The sequence below is a fragment of the Silene latifolia genome, chromosome Y, assembly GCF_048544455.1.
Source record: "Silene latifolia isolate original U9 population chromosome Y, ASM4854445v1, whole genome shotgun sequence".
Lineage (NCBI taxonomy): Eukaryota > Viridiplantae > Streptophyta > Magnoliopsida > Caryophyllales > Caryophyllaceae > Silene > Silene latifolia.
Genome location: NC_133538.1, coordinates 383401405 through 383413998, shown reverse-complemented (window position 1 = coordinate 383413998; position 12594 = coordinate 383401405). Strand labels below are relative to the sequence as shown.

The 12594-nt window shown below is 41.2% G+C and overlaps 1 pseudogene; it reads left to right on the top strand.

Annotated features, from left to right (window-relative positions):
* Positions 1 to 11448, top strand: part of LOC141631976 (U-box domain-containing protein 45-like) — a 31418-nt pseudogene extending 19970 nt beyond the window's left edge.
* The last annotated feature ends 1146 nt before the right edge of the window (positions 11449 to 12594 follow it).

The window sequence follows — 12594 nt, the reverse complement described above, 5'->3', positions numbered from 1 at the left end:
TCAGTCAATCACCTTCCCATATATGAATCATAACGTAAATCAACAACCACGAATCAAGTCAACACAATTAAACAACAACGATAATAAGTCAAGTGTATTTCCCTACCTCAAGATCTGTTAGTCAAATAGTCGGGTGTCCAAAGAATATTCCACAACAATTCGCCCTCTGAAAGATAATTAAATGATAACAATTACTTAACTATTCCCGTTCCCAAAATAGAGAGTTATTAAAGATAGAATTTCCTAAAAAATGGAAACTTTCCCGATATAGTAACTTTTCTATTTAACCCGTCTCTAATTAATTAATTATTATTAATTATCATTTTATTTTAAATAACTCGAAACTAAAACCAAAATGATAATTAAAGGATTAACGAATTATACGATTAAGAAAACCCGAATCAAACAATTGAACAACTCAACAACCCGACTCAAAACCCGTCTTTAATTATTTAATTAACTCGGGAATTAAATTAATTAATTAAGAATACGACCAAATAACGAATTATAATGATTAAGCTATGAAAAACCCGTTTCAAAACTAAAAACAACCCGTCATCAACTATCATCCCTTCACACGCACTCCCACACTCCCACGCGCCACCTCTCCACCATGTCAGCCACCAGTCCAAACACCTACTCGACCTTGACCACCAACGACCACCCCCACGGGGTCGATTGTCTGCCGGCGAGTCAAACCAGGCCGTCTTTTGGCCTCGGGTTCAAGACCGTGCCTCACCAAACACCCCTAATTCTCAACCTACAACCACCGCAACCAACAACTACTCCCTGCCAAACAACCACCATCCTACTCGCCGTCAAGCAGTGCACCCAGGAGCCATGGCGCCGCTGGTTCGACCTCCCCCGAGTCCACGGTGGCGCCACCCCAACCTACCCATTCTAACTCGCCTGAAAACCACAGCTTAAACCCGTTTCTACTCCCCTGACGCTGCTGCCTTTCACAGCCACTACTACCACCCAAAAGCACCCTAACCACCACCACTACACTCGTCACATACCACCCATTACCATTACCCCGACACCAACCACGAGGAACACCTCCCATAGTCATGAAACAACAACCAACCCACGACAGAAATGCGAAAACAGAGGAAAGAGGGTTGACTCATACCTTTTTCTGCCGCCACTACCGCCACCAGGGCCACCCACGGTTGTCGACCAACGGCCTAAGGCCTTCCTTGCTGCGCCGTCAACACCCAGGCTCACTCTCTCTCTCTCTCTATGCATGAAAGTTGATGTGGAAGCTGATGAAGGAGGGAGGCGTGAGGGAGGCGGGTTGAGGGAGGGATTTGGGTAGTGTTTAGGTTAATTACGTTTAGGGTTTAGGGTTAATTGGGCTGAACATGCTATTGGGCCACTTAAATGGGTTAGCTCACATTTCGAATTCCATATAAACCCGTCTCAATTAACTTACGATAGCTTAACGTAATTATCGACTCACCATTAACTCGACTTAATTACTAATATAAATGTATAATAACTAATATATAATAATATCCGTTTAATTGATTATATAAAATACGGGGTATTACACTGGAAGGGGGAGCGATGGCTCTGTTCAACCTTGCTGTTAACAATAACAGGTATGCTCCTCTCTTTGAGCTTCATAAAGCTAGAAGTAGTCCATTCATATTTTGATGATATGTTGGAAGCTTGGAGAATTACAAAGTTTTGTACGGAGTATATGTTACCTGAGGCGAATAATTATCAGTAATCAATTGATGAAGGTCTTAGATTAGGTTGCTTAAAAAATTTGGACTTGAAATAATTTGTTATAGGCTTGCTGCTCAAGGGAGTTTGATGAGCTTTAGTTTTCTATATAAGCTCAAGATTTTGATGATTGTCATAGAGAATGTATTGGAAAATGAAGTTTTTGTGCACTAAATGGATTTTCCTTGCACAAAGAAATGGAGCAAGAGTGTAAGACTCCATACACCCAATGCCCTTCATCTTATCATAGGCGGATTCCTTTTAGGAATTGGACTAATATTGTTGTGCATTAGAGGAAATTGTTTCCCAAGTGCTTATTCCTTGTCCGTTGGAGACAAAGACTCGTTACCCTTTAGTTCTGGATTATGATGGAATAAAGTAAAATGGCTCGCTAAAGTGGATGTGATTCTTTCTATTGTGAAGTATCAGTCTTTCGACGCAATATTCTTCGTGGGAAACAGCCTCTTTGTGTTGCTAACACAAGGGTAAGGCTGTTTACATCTGATCTCCCCTTACCTTGCAATTTGCGGGAATCATTGAGGCATTAAAGTTGTTGCTCTTTTGTCGAATTCTTCTTGATAAAATGGTTCAGGATTTACATCTATTTTATTTTTATCTTTTTCAGATACAAGGAACTGATGTTGAACGCTGAAGCCGTCACTGTGCTAGAGTAGATGATGGCTTATCCCAATTCTTATGGATTAATAGCTGCCCTTTATCTTAACCTTTCATGCCTCGAAGCAACAAAACAGATAATAGGCTCAAGTAAAGCGGTTTCCTTTCTAATTAAGCTTCTAGTTACCAAAACCTACTCACAGTGTAGGCTTGATGCCCTTCATGCCCTTTTCAATATCTCCACTTACCCATCCAATATTCCGAATCTCCTTCAGTACGACATTGTCAATGGTCTACTACTACTACTTCTGGTGGAGCCCAGAGACCCGACATGGACCGAGAAATCCATCGCTATTCTAATAAACTTGGAATCAAATAACACGGCGAAAGAGGCCATTATATCAGCTCCTGGTCTAGTTGGCGCTCTAGCAGGAGCAAGCTGTGTCATGTCTTCTACTATTTTGCCAAGGGCACAAGAAATGTAGTCAAATGGTTCTTCAGGAAGGTGTAATTCCTTCACTTGTATCCCTCCAAGTAAATGGGACCTTTCGACGTCGTGATAAAGCACAGAAGCTTCTAATGTTGTTCCGGAAGCAAACGCAGTAGGATTTGTCTCAACGTGTTATTCGTTCTCCTTCGGTCAGCGAATTTTAAGCCCCCCCCAAACAGCGACTGTAATACTACGTATTTATGAGTCTCTGGGTACTCTATCGAGTAGGCCTTACTCTGTCGAGTAAGGGTGAGTTGCAGTTTAAAATAGTTTCTGACCTGTTGAGTAGTCGATCGAGTAACGTGGATACTCAATCGAGTAAGGGGGCACTCGATCGAGTACCTAAGCTACTCGATCGAGTAGCCGGTTTACGGGGGATGATTTCTCGGGTTTTGTTGATAATGCGATTTGAGTATATATTACTTCCGTCATTGTTCTTTAAACACTTTTTAAAACCTAATTACTGTGAAAAGAGAAATCAAACTACGTCATTCGCTTTAATCGCATTGTTGGCAAATTCCGGAGCTTGGAAGGTCGGATTTTACCTTTCTTGATACCTTTGTGATCCTTGTTTCGAGGGTAAGACCTACGTACCGTTTTTATAATGTTTCCTTAAAGTTGGTTAAACCCTAATATGGGGATTTGGGGGTTTTGTTGTTTTGTATGATTGGTAGTGATTATATGTTTGTATGTTAGGAGGAGGATTCGTAGAGGAAGCGTTTTGATATCAGCTGTGAGATCGTCTGATTGTGTTGTGCTTTCCAGGTAGGGTTTCCCTACTTAGTATTAGTCCCATAATGCATTGTTGGTGTTGTGTAATTGCTGATTATTATCGTATTGGTTTTATGACGGTTGTTAATTGATTTTGTCAAGTGTAAAAGAAAAGAATGAGGGGAGTAAAACTAGGAAAATGTTGACCGGGGTTATGTGACATAAAATTAAGGAATCGTCGAGATGTATGATACTATCAAGAGTAAGTAAATTAATGGTTATACAGAAGTTTCAGGACAACATGATTAATCATGAGTTTCGAGGAATTACGGGAGTAAGAAGTTGGTAGAATATCTGCATGATATGAGATTTTGGTGGTGAGTCGGGTGACTATACAATTAAGGATAGTATTGGGAAGAATGTTGAGGTAATGTTGTTGATGGATTTGATGTTCGTTATTTGGGATGTTAACCACAGATAGGAAAGAAATTGTGATGTTTAGAGATGAGTGTAAGAGGTTTGATGCCCGGACAGTGGTAGTGTTATGGTTTGCGACTAGTGGTTAAGGGTGATGGTATATTAGAAAGGTAGCAATTCTAATGAGGTTGATTTTGTAGAGGCCGGATTGATATGTATGGTTGTAAGTAAGTATAAGATGTGGTCAGATGAGGCGGGTGCTAATAGTTGAATAGTAATGGTATGGTTATACTTGGCATGAGGTGATGATTATGCGAATGGGGGAATATGTTATGGGGGGCATATGAGTTAAGCTCGGGCGACAGGTAACCTTTATCGAGTGGTAACTTACGTGATCAGGACTGACTAGGTGGATGTGTTTACGTGTCTATGATGTGTATAAATGTTTGTGCGAGGTTCCGAACTCACGGGAAGTGGTATGGTGTGATAGTTATAAAGCTGTTATCTGAATGTTATGTGATATATGTTGGACACGGTAATTTAATTGAATGATATTCAATAAGTAATCATTTGATTGATCTGGCATGACTGGTTATACTTGTATGTATTCATGATATATGTTATTCTGTAATGTGGTAAGGGGATGATGTTCATGAGGTTATTATCTGTTTAATTCATATAATATTTTGCTTTGTGATTTAGTAAAGTGGATTTGAGTAAGTTTTTTCATGTCCGAGAAGTCATGTTGAGTCAGTGCTTATGGGATAGTGTAAGTTGTGATGACTATCGATGTGGTTGTGGTGCCTCGGGTGGTGATCCGGGCACGATATTTAGTGTTGTGATGCGGGTATTTTCGCACTGCGGTGTGGCTGTTGGTGGCGGTGTTGCGATGCCGTCACCGGTTGTGGTGGAGTAGGCGGGATGTTTATGATTCGAGTTTCGAAAGTACATACCAGTTACACATAAATTGTTGTTTTGTCTGATGTGGCTTCCTGTGAGTTCCAGTTTATACAGATAGACAGTTGTTTTGTTTATTGATGTTTCTTACCAGTTAAGTTTTGGAATGAGGGTAGAGTATGATATGAAAGGGAGTTGTATATGTTTTCGTTGTTGTCATGGTATAGTGACATTCTGTTGATGGGACAAAGTTGTGAGAAGTTGTTACAGTAATTTTGATCTTATTTTAAGATGAGGCATCGGTAGTCATAGTCATGGCAAGTGATTCGTGGAACATGTGTTGTAATGATCTGAAAGCGGCAGGGTTGTTCATAATGTTTTGTTGAGATAGTGAGTGCAGGGTATTGGGATTTGGTGTCATGTTAAGTTATGTATGAGTTTTGTGGTAATGAAGGAAAAGAACTTGAGGAGCTAGTGTGAGTGTACGTAATAAGTGTGGATCATGAGTTATGCTTTTGACGATGGGAGTTTTATATAGTTTATATAGAGAGGTATGTAGTATTCCGGTAATGTGGAAAAGTTGGAAGTTTTGGGTTAAGCTGATTTTGAGGTACAGGTTAGGGGTGTGACGAGTGAATTGAAGTATGAGAATTGTTTAAGTAAGAGAGCCTTGGATATATGCATGGCGAGTGCTTAGAGTATAGGTGGTTATCTATGACATGTGATGGTGATGAGAATAATGAGAAGATATAACTAAGGATATAGTATTAGTGAGTTACGAGGACGTAACATTTATCTTAAGAGGAGTAGGATGCGATAAAAGAGATTTTGATAGTTGTGCATATGGTAGTATATTCACAGTAGAGTGTTGGTGTAGCATAAAGAATGAAGTTGTATATTTTGTGGTTGATGTTGTTAAAAGGCCATGGCCGTGCTTGTAGTAGTGTGATGTTTAGGAGTCTGAGAATATTTCACTAGTGTTGACAGTTGGATGATGAGGTTATGAGTGTGAGTAAACTTAGAGGACGAAGTTCCTTTTAAGGGTAGTAGAATGTAACATTCCGTTTGATGTCTATGAGTGTCTTGATTTTGGATTTGGTAGTGGATGATATATTATGGAGCTAGCAGCGTTAGAGGATGGTAGTTGGTAGTGTATGGAGTTAGTGTCAGGAGAGTTTATGAGGTAGTTGATACGACATCGTGAGCGATGTGGGGAGGTAGGAATAGTTGGTGGAGTTGGTGTTAAGGGTTCATGGTTTCATGTTTTATAAGTTGGGGTTTTGTTTTGAGTTCTTAGTAGCTTTGTTGCGTCTTGACCAAGTTAGTATGTTTGTTTTTATGTACGGGTTGAACTTCGGGGACGAATTTCTTTTTAAGGAGGGAAGACTGTAATACTACGTATTTATGAGTCTCTGGGTACTCTATCGAGTAGGCCTTATTCTGTCGAGTAAGGGTGAGTTGCAGTTTAAAATAGTTTCTGACCTGTTGGGTACTCGATCGAGTAACGTGGATACTCGATCGAGTAAGGGGCACTCGATCGAGTACCTTAGCTACTCGATCGAGTAGCCGGTTTACGGGGGATGATTTCTCGGGTTTTGTTAATAATGCGATATGAGTATATATTACTTCCGTCATTGTCCTTTGAACACTTTTTAAAACCTAATTACTGTGAAAAGAGAAATCAAACTACGTCATTCGCTTTAATCGCATTGTTGGCAAATCCCGGAGCTTGGAAGGTCGGATTTTACCTTTCTTGATACCTTTGTGATCCTTGTGTCGAGGGTAAGACCTACGTACCCTTTTTATAATGTTTCCTTAAAGTTGGTTAAACCCTAATATGGGGATTTGGGGGTTTTGTTGTTTTGTATGATTGGTAGTGATTATATGTTTGTATGTTAGGAGGATGATTCGTAGAGGAAGCGTTTTGATATCAGCTGTGAGATCGTCTGATTGTGTTGTGCTTTCCAGGTAGGGTTTCCCTACTCAGTATTAGTCCCATAATGCATTGTTGGTGTTGTGTAATTGCTGATTATTATCGTATTGGTTTTATGACGGTTGTTGATTGATTGTTGTTGATGGTTGTGATTGTTGGTCTCTGGTTCTCGAGATGCGTTCTCGGCTGAGTGGGGTCACTTGCGGGAGTGGCTTCACGCCCTAGTTTTGCCCTTCATGGAACCCGCCACGAAAAGGGATGTGCACATTAATGGGACAGGGTTATCGCTCGGTATGATGAGCGGGGATTTGGTGGGTACGACTGCGGTCCCCCACTGGCAGGGCTTGTCCAGTGGGCAATCGAAGACGGAGATTGATTGGTGTGGGTGATTGTGTGTGACTGTTTGAGCTGTGTTGTTTACTGTACTGTTGGTTATATAAATTGTGTGACTAGTACTGACCCCGTTTTATATTTTAAAAACTGTGGTGATCCATTCGGGGGTGGTGAGCAGTTATTGAGCAGGTGTGATATGACGCGTATGGGATAGCTGGGATGAGTCATCACGTGGCAGTTAGAAGTCTTCCGCTGTGTTAGACGGTGTTTTGTAGCTTTGATAGTTTTAGCAGTAGACCGTCTGAGAACCTTGTATTTCAGTTTATCTGTTTTGGTTTTGATCATGTAATCACTTAAACTATGTTTACTTTTAAAGTTCGTTTCTTTATTGTCTTATGATTATCATTGCCTCGGGTAACCGAGATGGTAGCACTTCCATGCCTTAAGTGGTCCTAGTAAGGCACTTGGAGTATGGGGGTGTTACAGCGACGAAGTCACTGAACAAGTCATTAAGCGAAAAGTCAATGCCGGTTCTAGAGCCAAAACTTAGTAAAGCGGCTTCAAGAAGGAAGCTAGGCAAGACTTTCAGTTTCTTATGGAAGAGCAAGAAGGTCTTTGGTCCTCAGTCCTCGGGCTCTTCCTAGCTAGTTTGTTACACGGAGTTCACATATGTAAATTCATTCACCTTTGCCATGTTCTAAGATTAGCTTCCATTTTTGCTCTTTAAATCAGAGGATGTACGATTTCCCAGGTATAATTTTATGGATGATTTTATTATATTTTCCTACCTTTCGATCGGCAGAATATACATGTAGGAGCCTTGAGTTTCTTTGTAGCTCCTTTGTTCAAGTCATTCTAACTCATCATATTTTATACATATATCATACTTTTCAATGTCTTCGTAAATGATATTTTCGCCATTTAAATGCTTTTATATTTTCGCCGCAAGAGTTGGAAGGATTGACATCTTAGCGATTTATCCAAGGATTATAACAATCAACTTTCAATTGTACAAATTGCAGAGGCACGAGTATCCTCTGTCCCATTCTGTGTCCCACTCCATACACATTTTGACACATCGATATATATTGTATATTTTTTATTTGTAACAAGTGATGTGTCAAGATGTGTATGGAGTGGGACACAGGATGAGACATCAAATGGGACACAGGATCCTCACTTGGTCAAATAATGCTATTACTCCCTCTCCTTTGCTTCTTTCCCCCCTTTCGAACATCGACCGCGATCTCTTTGTGAGCACATCAGAATTCAGGTCATTAAATACAGTTATACAACTATCACTAATATGCATCACAAAGAGATTTATCTTTAAGCTTTGGCTGTCAAGTCTAGACATAAAAATTACTCTAAAATCTGCAAAACATATACACAGATATATGTTGTACTTCTACTATTTTATTCTAAGTGTATGATCGAGCGCAAGATAGTGAGTCTTGTGTTTTGGTTAAAAATTACCTACTATCGGTTTATATTTTTGTGAGTTAAAGCGAACTACTCATTTTAGCCTCGAAACGGGGGTTTTAATTTATATGTGATTTATGACGAAAGACGGACGAAAAATAAGCGAAAATAATGATGAAAATAAAGTAAAGTACGAAGTAAAAGAATAATGACGCAAGAGATTGGTGACGCGGAAAACCCAATGTGGGAACAACCGCGGGCGGGAGTCGGAATCACACCAAGTATGCACTATCATTCTTTAAGTAATATTCCGGTGGAAGTACAAGAGGAATGCTAAGAATAAAGCTCTGCAGGAACGTTTTATGCTGGATCATGTGCTGGAACATGAACTAGAGCCTCCGCAGGAACTTGGGTGTTCTTGATGAATTGGAGAGCGTTGTTCTGCGGATGTGGATGAATGTTGGTGATGATGATTATAAGGTGTGAGATGAATGATGGTGATAGGTTCTTTATTGTACGTTGTGATGCGCTATAACTTTTTGGGGTGCTGAGATGGAACGACGTACTGATATAATTATGGTGAAAATAAGGTATATAACTTATGGGTGATGGCGGTTGTTTATTTTCTTGAGTAGAGATTTTGTGAATGAGTGAATGCCCCCTTTGCTGTTGGACTTCTTATGGTATATATAGGCTTGATCTTTGGTAGGCTCCTCTCAACAACCCCCTCCTTTTTTTGCTCGACGGTTCCTACTTTTGTGGGATTTGTTTCTTTGACTTGTTGGCCCATAATTCACATGTGCTAATTTCTTTAACTTGTATAACAAACAATGGTCTTCTCTACCTTTACGCATGACCCTTCTCCCTTCACTCCAAATAATTGACCAATTATTGCCATGTCACCGGTCTATCTCACCTTGTTATAGCCACTCCTTGCATGCCACGCGTCGAGCCAAATAATGTAATTTTGGCCCAAACAATTGCCCCCCAATTTCTCTTCTCAACCTCGTTGAGGAGGGAAAGTAATCCTCTAGGTTTTACGAGCTGCTGGTAGAGCTGGCAAGTCTGACCCGACCAAAGTGACCCGACCCGATAGGACCCGAAAATATTGCAACCCGAAACCGAGCCGACCCAACCCGATGATGATTCGTAACCCGATACGACCAAATTATCAGTGACCCGAACCTGACCCAGACCCAACCCGATATTGACCCGACCCTATGCTGACCCAATTAAATTGATGACCCGACAATTATTAAGCTTAATTTTGATCAAAATGAAAGTGATTTAGTGTTTAGATTGATATGTTTGACTTAGTAATGATGTAATTAAACCAAATAATAGGTTAAAAACGAAATTTAATGGTAAAAAATTATAGTAATGCGATTAAGTTACCGGACCCGATAATGACCCGACCCGACCCGATACATCATTCGACCCGAAATGACCCGACCCGATAACGACCCGAACCCGACCCGACTCGACCCGAAAGGGTATGCTGACCCGATATGACCCGACCCGACGTGACCCGACCCAAACGCGACCTGACTGACCCGATTGCCACCTCTAGCTGCTGGTACTGTGCAGTTGCTATTCTGCTGGAACATGGTTCTGCTACTCTGCTGGAACAAGCTAGGCTGGAACAAGTATGTGTCTGTTGTGCACCTTGGACAATATCATGAACTCATTCCCTATAGTTTGTACCCCCTGAATTCTGGTATTCTGAGCTGCTCGTTCTCGTTGGACCGTTCCCTGTTGTTCTAGCTGATTTCTGTCTCCGTGTTCCTGTTGGTCTGGAAGTAGTGTCACTTAGATATTAGGCGAAGAAAACCTGCTGGTAGATGTTCATTGGGTGAGATTGACAAGCAGGCGAGCCGCCTTCTCCAGGTTCCTCCTAGCTCTTCACGGTTTTGAAGCAGACCATTGTAGTTGATGGAATTCAGGCAAGTATCAGCTGGGGAATACTCGAGGATGCTGGTGGAAGCTAGATTCCAACTCATGGATGCTCGAGGAGGTAGCCTCCTACTGATGTTACCATTGTGATCGCTAAAGGTGATCCTAGTAGCGGAGAACCTCAAGCAAGCTTGCTCATGCAGTGATTATTTTGGTGACACCTAAAAAATGTTAATGATGGAGCATATGTGCTCGCGAACAATTAGGTTCTGTTGTGGTAAGCACCTACGGCCTACGGGGGTGCAGACGGATTTTGTGTTATAACTTTTCATTTTCGTTTGTCATGTTTCTCGAGTACTTAATGTTCATCGTTTGTAGCGCGCTTTTGTAAATATTTGTATATAATCATTTGCTGATTTGGAATCCCAACTTTTTGCTGCTGCTGGTGAGAAGGAAACTGCACAGGCTCAGCTGGAACAAACTCGGGCTCAACTGAAAAAGGCTCAGAGCTCCAACTCCTCCTTGGCGGTTAATCTTGCTGCTGCTGAGGACCAGGTGCGGATTTTGAAGAAGTTGCTTCTGGATGCCTCGTTGTATACTACCTGGGAGTCCTAGGCCAAATGCATGCAAGAGTTTCAAGCTGCAAAATACCACCTGGGACCTGGCAAAGGAGGAGAGGCAGTTTGCTGAGGCTTTCCCCACGAAGCCTGACTTCAGCATCATTAGTAAGCAGATGGCAGATGAGGAAGAGGCTCCTACGGAGGTTGTGAGTGTTCGTGCTGAGGAGGTAGTGCATGTTGAGGAGGATGTTCCTGACTCTATAGCTACTCCCGTTCTTACTGTGATTGTTATATTGTTTTGTCATGCATGCATTGTATGTTGGCCGGCTCACGGTTCTGTTGAGGCGACTTTGGTGGTACTGGGAGTCTTCTGTCCTAACGGGATGCTCGGGTACCTGTCCGACCACGTGCATGATGTACTTCCTTCAGGAGGAACATTTTGCTAATCCTTTTACATCAGACTGGTGGGGGATTAATTACCAACTCAAAAGATTCTCAAAAAATCTTAAAAGAGAAAACAAATATCATAAATGGGAGTGAATTATAAAAGAAATCGTCTCAGAAGCGAAAAAATGTGCTTCTATGTAGTACAATCAAATTTTAAAAAGAAAATAACGTTTAATCTGGGCCATTTACAAAAAATCTCAGAGATGTGACTCCCATGTTTTATTCCTTTGGCGCTACCTACTTTGATAACACCAAAGGGTAAAAGAAATAAGAAACTAAGTATTTGGGAAGAATTTAAGAGTATAATTTAATTTTTCATCCCCTTAGCAGTGCCTGATAGATCCAAGGTATCTAGCACGTACGTTCTCAACGAGGTACCTTGTTGGGTGGATAGTGTTCCTGCTTTGGAGCTGTAAAAGCAATAATGTTATACTGTTCAGGCGAATAAATTAGAAATTGGTGCCATAACTTAAAGTTTTGGGTTAACACTTCCTCTGGTGTACTTGTTGAAAGATTAGACCGGGGTTCCGACGGGTTGATTCTGGGTGCTGTACCCTCAGGTGAACATTGTTTTATGGTAAAGAATCACAATAAATTAATTTAGGCATTGATGGTGCGAGTTTAAAGTTATCATTTGCGTTGTCATTTTCTGATGTAACTTCTGAATTTAAAACTTAGGGTCTAGTAGCTGGAACATAAATGTAGTATTTTTTCAGATGAATAATGTTCCATGGCTTATGTATAAGTTGCCCCATGGACATGAGTTTGTATGCTCGCTCCATTACCCACCACGCTTTCTACTTCGTAAGGTCCTTCCCAGTTGTAAGCAAACTTCCCTGCTCGCTAGTTCCTGGTGTTCCCGAATATCTTCATAAGCAACAGGTCCCCAACTTGCATGGTTCTGATTCTTACGTTCCGGTTGCAGATCCTAGCAGCAGTTAGATATAGGCTGCCATTCTGATCTAAGCGCTGGTTCTTAGTTCGTCCACGGTATCTAGACTACTAGTCATTTCACCTGGTTTCTGTCCTCCGTCATGCAGCCGTACCTGTGTGTTGGTACTCGTACTTCAGAGGGGATCACGACTTATGCTCCATACAGCAGGCTGAACGGTGTTTGCCCTGTTGCCACTTTGGGAGTGGTTTTA